Source organism: Manis javanica, chromosome X (assembly GCF_040802235.1).
Source record: "Manis javanica isolate MJ-LG chromosome X, MJ_LKY, whole genome shotgun sequence".
Taxonomy (NCBI): domain Eukaryota; kingdom Metazoa; phylum Chordata; class Mammalia; order Pholidota; family Manidae; genus Manis; species Manis javanica.
Genome location: NC_133174.1, coordinates 94675807 through 94686176, shown reverse-complemented (window position 1 = coordinate 94686176; position 10370 = coordinate 94675807).

The following is a 10370-nucleotide window of genomic DNA, read 5'->3' as shown; positions in this document are numbered from 1 at the left end:
GTCTCTTCTTACCCTGTATAATAAAGTTCATCAAATCCCAAGTCGGAAAAATCTCTAATCAAGCTTTCAACCAGCTTTTACTCAGGAACTACCAGCTACTGGCCACAGAAGATCCCTCACCCTCACGTGACCTCCTCACCACACGCTGAGATGGACCCCTCTCTCCACTGGAAACTGTTCCTGGAAACAATGGCCGCAGACGCCTGGCTCCTGACACCCATATCCTCTTAGCACCATTGGAATCAACAGGTCCTCGACCTATGGTTACAGGGAACCTTCATTGATTTCCAAACCTGAAGAAGTCCACATCTACTCATCCTTACTGTGGGGAGTCCTATCAACCCTTTCCTCCCAATCCTCAAGCCCTCACTCCCTTCTCTGCCCCTGTTCAGCAGGAAGCAGCCAGAGAGAAAGCAACGTCCACAACCCCATAGAGGAGAAAGGGGGGAATGAAGGGCCCCCACCAATAAGATGGCAAACTTCCGGCTTCTCTTCGGGGTCCTCGGTTCCCGCCGGTGCCACCTGAAGCCCAATCACCTCTCGCTCCCCTCCCAATCCCAGCACCTAGCCAACAGCCACCAGCCCCGTAGAAGTAACACCACAATTACCCCATGCCCCTTCCTATATAACCCAGCACCTTTCCCTAATAAAGCGGAATTCTCCGGTGAATTTCTGCTGTGTGTCGCTCCTTTCCTTTCAGTTATGTGCACACTACACAATATATAATAGTATGCTCTTGTCTGAAGATAACACATTTTTTATTTTTCCACTCTTCTGTTAATGGAGATTTAGACTGCTTTCAGATGCAGATGTTGCAAATAATGCAGCTTGGGGCACATATGAACACATATCTATTGGGTATATACGTAAGGGTAAAATTGCTATGACAAAAGAGCATGTACATGGTTCAATTTTAGTAGATAATGCCAAGCTCTTTTCTGGTTGCACCAAAATCCACTTTCATAAGCAGCCTTTGGGAGTTCCTATTTCTCCATGTCCTTCATGAACACTTGGTGGTGTCAGTCTTTTTAATTTTAGCTATTCAGAGGTATAGTGGTATCTTATTGTTTTAATTTGTGTTTTCCTAATTACAAATGAGGTTGAGCACCTTTTCATATGCTCATTGGCCATTCAGAGGTCTTTTGTGAAGCATCTGTTCAAGTTTCTTGTCCAATTTTTAGACTTTTCCCTAAATTCTCAATCTTGCCTTTCATCTCCTTTAACATATTAAGGATGTTTTTAAAGTCCATGTCTGTGTTGGTGGGAATGTAAATTGGTACGGCCACTATGGAAAACAGTAGGGAGGGTTCTCAAAAAATGAAAAATATAAATAACATACAACCCAGTAATTTCACATCTGGGAATTTACCTGAAGAAAACAAAATCCCTGATCTGAAAAGATAAATGCATTCCTGTTTATCACACCATTATTTACAATAGCCAAGTTATGGAAGCAACCTATGTGTCCATCAATAGATGAGTAAAGATGTACTACCTATAGATATGGAATATTACTCAGCGATAAACAAGAATGAAATCTTGCCATTTGCAAATGGATGGACATAGATGGTATTATGTAGTGAAATAATTCAGAGAAAGACAAATAGCATTTCATTTATCGGTGGAATAAAAAAAACAAATTAACAAAATAGAAGAAGACTCATAAATACATAGAACAGACTGGTGGCTACCATAGGGGAGGGGAGTGGGAGGATGGGTAAAATGAGTGAAGAGGAAAAAAATGGATTATCTTGATCTAGGTGATGGTTACATGAGTATATACACATGCCAAAGCTCATCAAATCATATACTAGGATTTGTGCATTTTATTGTATGTACCTCAATAAAAATAAAAAAAATTCCTCAACTAAAAATAAAAGTCCATGTCTGATAATTCCATTATATGGAGTACTTGTGAGCCTATTCCTATTGTCTGTTGCTTTCCTTAGTTTTTGTTCACATTTTGCTTTCTTATACATGGGTATTTTTGATTGATGGACACTCTACGATTTCAAAAGATAAATTTGAGACTTAGAATAAAGTTGCCTTACTGAGAGAGCATGGACTTTGGATATGAATAAGGCACCTCAAGTTTGGATTCTGATTTGACTATGTCACTAACCAGTTTTGGGCAAAGAAGTCACTTTCCTCTTCATGCAAATTTCCTTATTTGCAAAATGGAGGTGGGGAGTTAAAAAGGATCGAGCAACATCAATAGTTCTAACTCGCACTATGTTGACCAGCAGCATCAACAATGCCTAGAACTTGTTAAAAATGCAAATTCTCTGGCCCCACCCAGACCTACAGAATCAGAAACTCTGGGAGTGGGGCCTTGGCCATCTGTTTTAACAAGCCATTCAGGGGATTGATGCACACTCAGGTTTGAGAACCACCATGCTAAATGATCTGCAAAGTCCCCGCAAGCTCTCAAATTCTACAATTTATTTGAAAAGTATACACTCCAGTAAGTTAAAATACAAAACCAAAACCAATAGTCTCAGTCACATCCTTTAAAAAAAAGATTTCCTAAAATTAATTTCTAAGGGATAAAAGGATAATCTATTTTTCCTTATGTGCCTCAGAGTACCCTTGCCAAACTCTTTATAAATACTTGGTATTCAAGTCTTCACCATGTGGCCCATTTTGGCTAAAAAAGAAAATTCTTGGACTCACAGGTACTTGAGAAAGAAAATACCTGGTTCAACTTGAACAGTAATTTTTCTGCCATCTACCCGAATTATTCTATGGCTTTATCAACAATGTAGTAAAGGAAAACAATTGAATTTGCTGCTGGTCCAAACAACTGCAATGTGTTTTATTTAAAGCAATAGATACCTCATGTTCAATGAAAATGTGCTCAAGACACACCATCAGGACTTATCAAACTATAATAAAAATAACTATTCTACCTTAGTGCTAACAAAGTGCAGAATAATTTTGAAAATAGTAAGACTAATGGTTATGGCCTTGATTTCAAGCAAGTAAATCAGATACTGGATATTCAGGAATTATTTTCATTTAGGGAGGTATGATGTTGTAGTTATGTATAAAAGAGGAGTGTCCTAATCTTTTAAAAATCTGATACTTAAATATGTAAAAGTAACATGTCACCTTTAGTACCACTGTGAGTTAAAGTGAGTGGGTGTGGGGTAGAGGTAAATGAAAGATTGCCCATGAGGGAAGAGCTGAAGTAGACATGGGTATGTGGGGATTCATTTTACTGTCCTCGAAAACTTTTCAAAGACAATGCTGAAAATACACAATTCAGTTATCTGTTGTTCTTAAGAGAAAAAAATAAGTATATAATGGGATCCTGGTGACCAAATGAATAGACTGGAATGTTAAAAATGTTATTTACCCATTACAAAGGGATACAACACTGTACCTCAATTTCTATCAACCTACTACCAAGAAACACAGATAATATAAACATCTCACTTACCATGAGATCCAGACTGAGAGGGTGGAGGACTGTCAAACCCAAGTAACAGTGACTCTATTAAGGTTCCCACATCACAAGAATAAAGACACACTCTGACAGATTATTCTGAAATTCACACTTCTCCTTATTTGTAAGCAGTCTTAAAAGATGGAGTTTTGAATTCACAGCAGAACAAAATAAAGAGGGGAAAAACATAATACAGATTTTTTAAAATTGCAAAAAAAAAAGATGGAGTTTTAAAAAATTCATGTCCTAGCATCGTCACTTAAAATTATTTTTGCATCACAGAAGGATGAACTCACAGAGAGCTGCATGGTACCATTGTTTGCAACAAAAAAAACTAAAAAACTGGCACCAAATTTCCATGTAATTCAAATGTTAAATCTTATTCATAGTCAAATAAAACAGTCAATAGATGAGAAATTTCTCCATTGAACCACCAGTTCCCAACTTTGGTTGTGGCTTTAATGAAGTGGAAAATGAAATACAGTATGCTGTTCCTCTCACACCAGTCACCTAAATAAGTTAAATGTGGGCAGCAGTTTTGAGTCACTGATTGCTGGTCACTGGTAAAATGATAGTGGGCACTACATAAACCATCAAATCTCTAATCAGTACTGTTTAATAAGACTTTCTGTGATGATGGAAATGTCCTGTATCCTGTAGTTTCCAATAATAGTAGCCTCTCACGATATGTGGCTACTGGGCATTTGAAGAGTTACTAATGGGAACAAGAAACTAAATTCATCATTTTAATTCATTTAATTAAATAGGCACACACGGCTAGTGGCTATCATAGTGGCCAGGACAGCTCTACAGAACCTAAGAAAAACACACACACACACACATACACATTTGACTGAATATCTAACTCACATTTATTAAAAATTGAAGATTACAGAAAAGCATGAATAAGACTTGCTTTATTAAAGAAGCTCAATTAACTTACCTTTGACTAATAAATCAAAGTATTTAATATCACAAAAGGAATTTTGAGAATGAGGTCGATTCCCACCTCTGAAATTAAAAATAGGAAAGCAGCTAAGACATTTTTCAAAGGAGAGAGCAACCACTGACATTCCTCTAGTGGCAAGTGATAAAGCTGCTACTGAAAACCTTAATTGCTTCTGTATCTATACATAAAACTGCTCACACACAGTTCTTTCACGTAATTATATATGTGGATCAATATATGTGGAAAATAGATCTGATTTTTTTGTAAATAAAAGTTAGGCCCAATTTCCAGTATGAATACTAATTTCTCTAGAAATCTGATCTCTACAGGAAAAAATCATTTGCCAATGACATCTGGGAAATTGGGGTTTTCACAAAACAGAAGTTTATGGAATCTTAACCAAACTCTGAGCAAAAGAAAAGAGCTAATTCTTCTCTGTGGTTAAATGTTATGGGATGGAACATGAAAAGAAGTGGATTCAGAAGTATAAAGTAGTGAACAGCAGTGGGGTTTGTAAAAATTCATGGTACATCAAAAGAAATAAATTACAAGAGACCTTAATAACCAAAATAACACTTTTCATTCTATCAATTGCAAAAGACAGCTCTGCCACACTGCCAGCTTTAATTGCAACAATACGTACATATTTAGATTTAACTACTGAACTATTACTTTCAAGTACAAGAAGGAACTCAAAATAGAAATGACCTGTGTTACAGCTATTGTTTTTCTCTCACAGCTTCAGGAAAAACAGCTTTTAATATACATTGTAGTAAGTACAGAATGTACAGAAGACAGTTATATATACAAAAGTACATTAATATAGTAATACATTTAGCAGATACAGGAAAAAATTCCTGGTTAACAATCTGGTACATTACAGTATTTAAGACTACTTGAAGATTCTCCAAATCAGTCAATTTCCTACTTGCTTTGGTTTATAGTATTGATGCTACATAACTAACTTTTGAAACTAAAACATAAAACCCCTGAAATGTTTAACCATCTGTGAAATGTTTTACATATACTTGTTTACCTTTAATAGATTGTTGACACCAGTCCTATTAAACTCCCAACACAAATATTTAGAATTGATAAAACCTATTATCTAAATTAGAGTATTCAAAGAGAAAATTAAACTGATTCACTAAAGGAACAGACATGGTCTGCTCCATTCTTAAAAGCCTCAGTTGGATAACCTAACCCCAAAGTTTGAACTTAAATCCAATTGGTCAGCTACTATTAAAGAGCAAGCAGCTCACAAAATAAGCCATAACTTCAGGTCACTGTTCCTTAGAACAATTCAGAATAGTAAGTATTAACTTGTCATTTATACATGTTAGTTCTACAACTACATTAATATAGTCAAAATTCATATATATAATTAGAGCAGTTCTCTTTTCTATGAACCTCATATTTCACCATAAAAAAAAAACCCAGATCGCCACAGGTTCCGTCAACCACAAAGAAGTAAAAAACTAACAATAAAGAAAAAGTACTCTATATTGAAATCAAAGAGGACCAAACCAGTTTTTATGAGTTCGGTATGAATACCAAATTAAAAATTAATTTATCATCATGTGATCTAGGTTAAAACATTAATAACCTTAATTTGAAACATAACTATGAAGGAGGCTGAAAACAAATAATCTTAATATTAGAAAAAATATGAAAATAAAATTTTAGTGAGTTAACTCAGATCTTCAGCTATATCATGCAACTTCCTTACTCTTACTAGCCAGTTAATTAGAGTAATTTTCAGAGTTCCTTCTAAGCCTTTTGGAATAAGTAAATTATTTTACAAAGAAGTAAGAATTAAGCACTCTAAGGAGCTATGTTTCACATACTATGATGAAATGCCTGGGTCTAAATATCTCAGATGCTTCTCATATGCACTTAGCATAATTTCATTGTAAAGATAAAATTTATCTTACTTTGTCAGACTTAAAATGAATCCAAAGTTAGCACAGTACATCTGTATACAAATACTTATTTTCTAACTAGTAGTTCTTTTAATGAATAAATTTACCACTACTTAGACATGTTGAATGTCAGTGTGTTCAACGTCACTACTACTATTTGAATGCAACTGGGTATTTTCCTATCAACTGTCTCAAACTATAAACTGACTTCAAGTAACCCCCTCTCAATTCCAAGCAAACATTTTTCTTGAAGATAGAAATGCTAAAAGGTAATCTATTGAAGGGGAGCAGAGTGTTCCAGCTACTACGCAAATGAATACAAAGAATCCCTAAATTTAACAAACAAGAAAATCAATTTGTTATCTAATCTCTGTTCTTGAGGTACTTTTGCCTTGAAAATGATCTTTCTGGATACTCAGTTAGCTGATTTAAAAAGTATTTTAGCTTATGACCTTTCCAGGGGTGGAAAATAAGAGACTACATTAAGCTATACTTTAGATTACTTTAAGTGTTCTTCAATGACGTAGCTGAGCCAAAAATAAAGTTATGTATGAAATTTAAAGTCTGAAGGTTTTTGCTTTGCTGTACAGGCTATTACACACTGATTGGTTCAATTTAAAGGCTTTGCTTACTGATATCCGAAAACATGGGCATTTTATAAAACGAATTACAGCATTTAGATTATTTCTGAGTTTGTAAAAGCCCAATATTAACAAAAGGTACAGAGTTTACCCTTTAAAGCACAGGATGCCATACAGAGTAAGCCATGAACAAAAATCTCTGCTAGAGAATCTGGAAATAAGACTTTGGCATTTGTCACATAATAACATTTTTGGCTTAAATATGAAGAAATCTGATGATAAATTTCACAATTTTTAAAGCTTATTAGAATCTGGTTAACTTTATACAATTCCTTAGAATTCTTCCTTTATGAGAGGACTTAGCACTTTCAAGAACTAAATAAAATGAGATGTCCACCCAATCCATAGAGGCATTAAATCACAAGTCAGTTTCTGGGATTAATTTAGCAATATCTAGTTAACCCCAAGGTATGAGGAAATGGACAAAACTGTCACAGCCTAACAAAAAAATGAGACAAGTCTTAAAAAAAAAACTGTTATTTTACTCCAAGTTCTTGTTGGTACAGAATGAATTAGCCTTTTATACTGCACTACACATTATAGTACATTGCCTCCCTTTCATACAGTTGCAAAACTGTAGAAAAATTCATACCGCTTTGTTTAACTCAAGGTTCATACTTTAAAAAAAGCTATGGTGGGAACTGACAGACTACTACAAGATATCTTTTTCTAGTTTGATTGTAATGTAATTGACATTCATATAAGATAATCTCTAAGATAATGTTTCTGGATAAATCTGAGGGAACTTTATCATGCCCTCAGTTAAAAAGACTTATCTTTAAAGGCAGAGAACTAACTTGCTCCAGTGTCAATGTTCTACAGATGAGAACTGACACAGGAGCAAACAAGTCTCATAAGTTCATTAATTAGGGTTTATTTAAAAAAAATATTGAGTCTAAAGCAATCCATAGATGCAATGCAATCCCTATCAAAATACCAACAGCATTCTTCAAGGAACTGGAACAAATAGTTCAAAAATTCATATGGAACCACAAAAGTCCCCAAATAGCCAAAGCAATCCTGAGAAGGAAGAATAAAGCAGAGGGGATCTCGCTTCCCAACATCAAGCTCCACTACAAAGCCACAGTAATCAACAGTTTGGTACTGGCACAAGAACAGACTCATAGACCAGTGGAACAGAATAGAGAGTCCAGATATTAATCCAAGCATATATGGTCAATTAATATACGGTAAAGGAGCCATGGATATACAATGGGGAAATGACAGCCTCTTTAACAGCTGGTGTTGGCAAAACTGGACAGCTACATGTAAGAGAATGAAACTGGATTACTGTCTAACTCCATACACAAAAGTAAACTGGAAATGGATCAAAGATTTGAATGTAAGTCATGAAACCATTAAACTCTTAGAAGAAAACATAAGCAAAACTCTCTTGAATATAAACATGAACAACTTGTTCATGAACATATCTCCCTGGGCAAGGGAAACAAAAGCAAAAATGAACAAGTGGGACTATATCAAGCTGAAAAGCTTCTGTACAGCCAAGGACACCATCAGTAGAACAAAAAGATATCCTACAGTATGGAAGAATATATTCATAAATGACATATCCAATAAAGGGTTGACATCCAAAATATATAAAGAGTTCATGCACCTCAACAAACAAAAAGCAAATAATCCAATTATAAAATGGTCAGAAGATCTGAACAGACACTTCTCCAAAGAAGAAATTCAGATGGCCAACAGACACATGAAAAGATGCTCCACATCACTAATCATCAGCGAAATGAAAATTTAAACCACAATGAGATATCACCTCACACCTGTTAGGATGGCCAACATCTAAAAGACAAACAACAAATGTTGGCCAGGATGTGGAGAAAGGGGAACCCTCCTACAATGCTGGTGGGAATGTAAATTAGTTCAACCATTGTGGAAAGCAGTATGGAGGTTCCTCAAAAAACTCAAAATAGAAATACCATTTGATCCAGGAATTCCACTCCTAGGAATTTACCCTAAGAATGCAGCAGCCCAGTTTGAAAAAGACAGATGCACCCCTATGTTTCTCACAGCACTATTTCCAATAGCCAAGAAATGGAAGGAACCTAAGTGTTCATCAGTAGATGAATGGATAAAGAAGATGTGGTACATATACACAATGGAATTATTCAGCCATAAGAAGAAAACAAATCCTACCATTTGCAACAACATGGATGGAGCTACAGAGTATTATGTTCAATGAAATAAGCCAGGCGGAGAAAGACAAGTACCAAATGATTCCACTCATCTGTGGAGTATAAGAACAAAGAAATAACTGAAGGAACAAAACAGCAGCAGACTCACAGAACCCAAGAATGGACTAACAGTTACCAAAGGGAAAGGGACTGGGGAGGATGGGTGGGAAGGGAGGGATAAGGGGGAAAAAGGGGCATTATGATTAGCACACATAATGTAGGGGTGGGGGCATGGGGAAGGCAGTATAACACAGAGAAGACTAGTGATTCTGTAGCATCTTACTACCCTGATGGACAGTGACTGTAATGGGGTATGTGGTGGGGATTTGAGTAACCATAACATTGCTCATGTAATTGTACACTGATGATACCAAAATAAAAAAATATATATTGAGTTGGATGTTCTAAACTGAACTCAGAGATATAACCAGATTCAATAAACCGTTACTTATTCTAAGAAAAGAAATAATTCAAAATTGATTTATCTACATGAGGAATTAAAAAGTACAGCACATTAGCAAAGACAAGAGAACTTTCTTTTTTTGCTGGGTTTTTTTGGCTTGGGCGGTAGGGAAAGACTTTGTAATCCCCCTCTTCAATCACAAGCAAAGCCAAGTTGTTTTAATTTTTTCTTTTAATCAGAGGAAGTATTTTCTATCTCTTCAAAGCCAACTTTATAGGCAATCTCTAATTTATAGCACACAAAGACAATGCTTACACAAGATACCATGGCCCACTTTACTATAAACACTCAAACCTTTATAAACTTTTAAAATTGGCTTTGTGGCACGAAACCTATTTGATAGTGACTTAAATTAAATTTAAGGTAATAAGACTGTGATTATTGGGAGAGTAGAGGAAGTGGTCTTATTACATCATGACCCTGATTAGGATTTTGTTTTACTGGTCATGGTCAAGTAAATTGTCTCCAAGTACTTAACTGATAAATGCTATTCTATGGTTTCCAAAAGTGGCCTATTTCCCTAGAAGTATAAGTAAAAAGAACAGATGATCAGGAATTTTGTTTGTGCTATGAGCAGACAAAAAATCCAGCTGTTTTTGCTCTTCTCTCCATTTACTCTTCCTGTACTTGGAAGGGAAAACACAATGAGGCTGACCCTTCCCACCTTCCTCAGAGTATTCTGGGGTATACCCCCAATGTCTCTTTGGGCCCTCTATGCTGCTTAGGAGCACCAAAGAGGGGGTAAGAGGAAA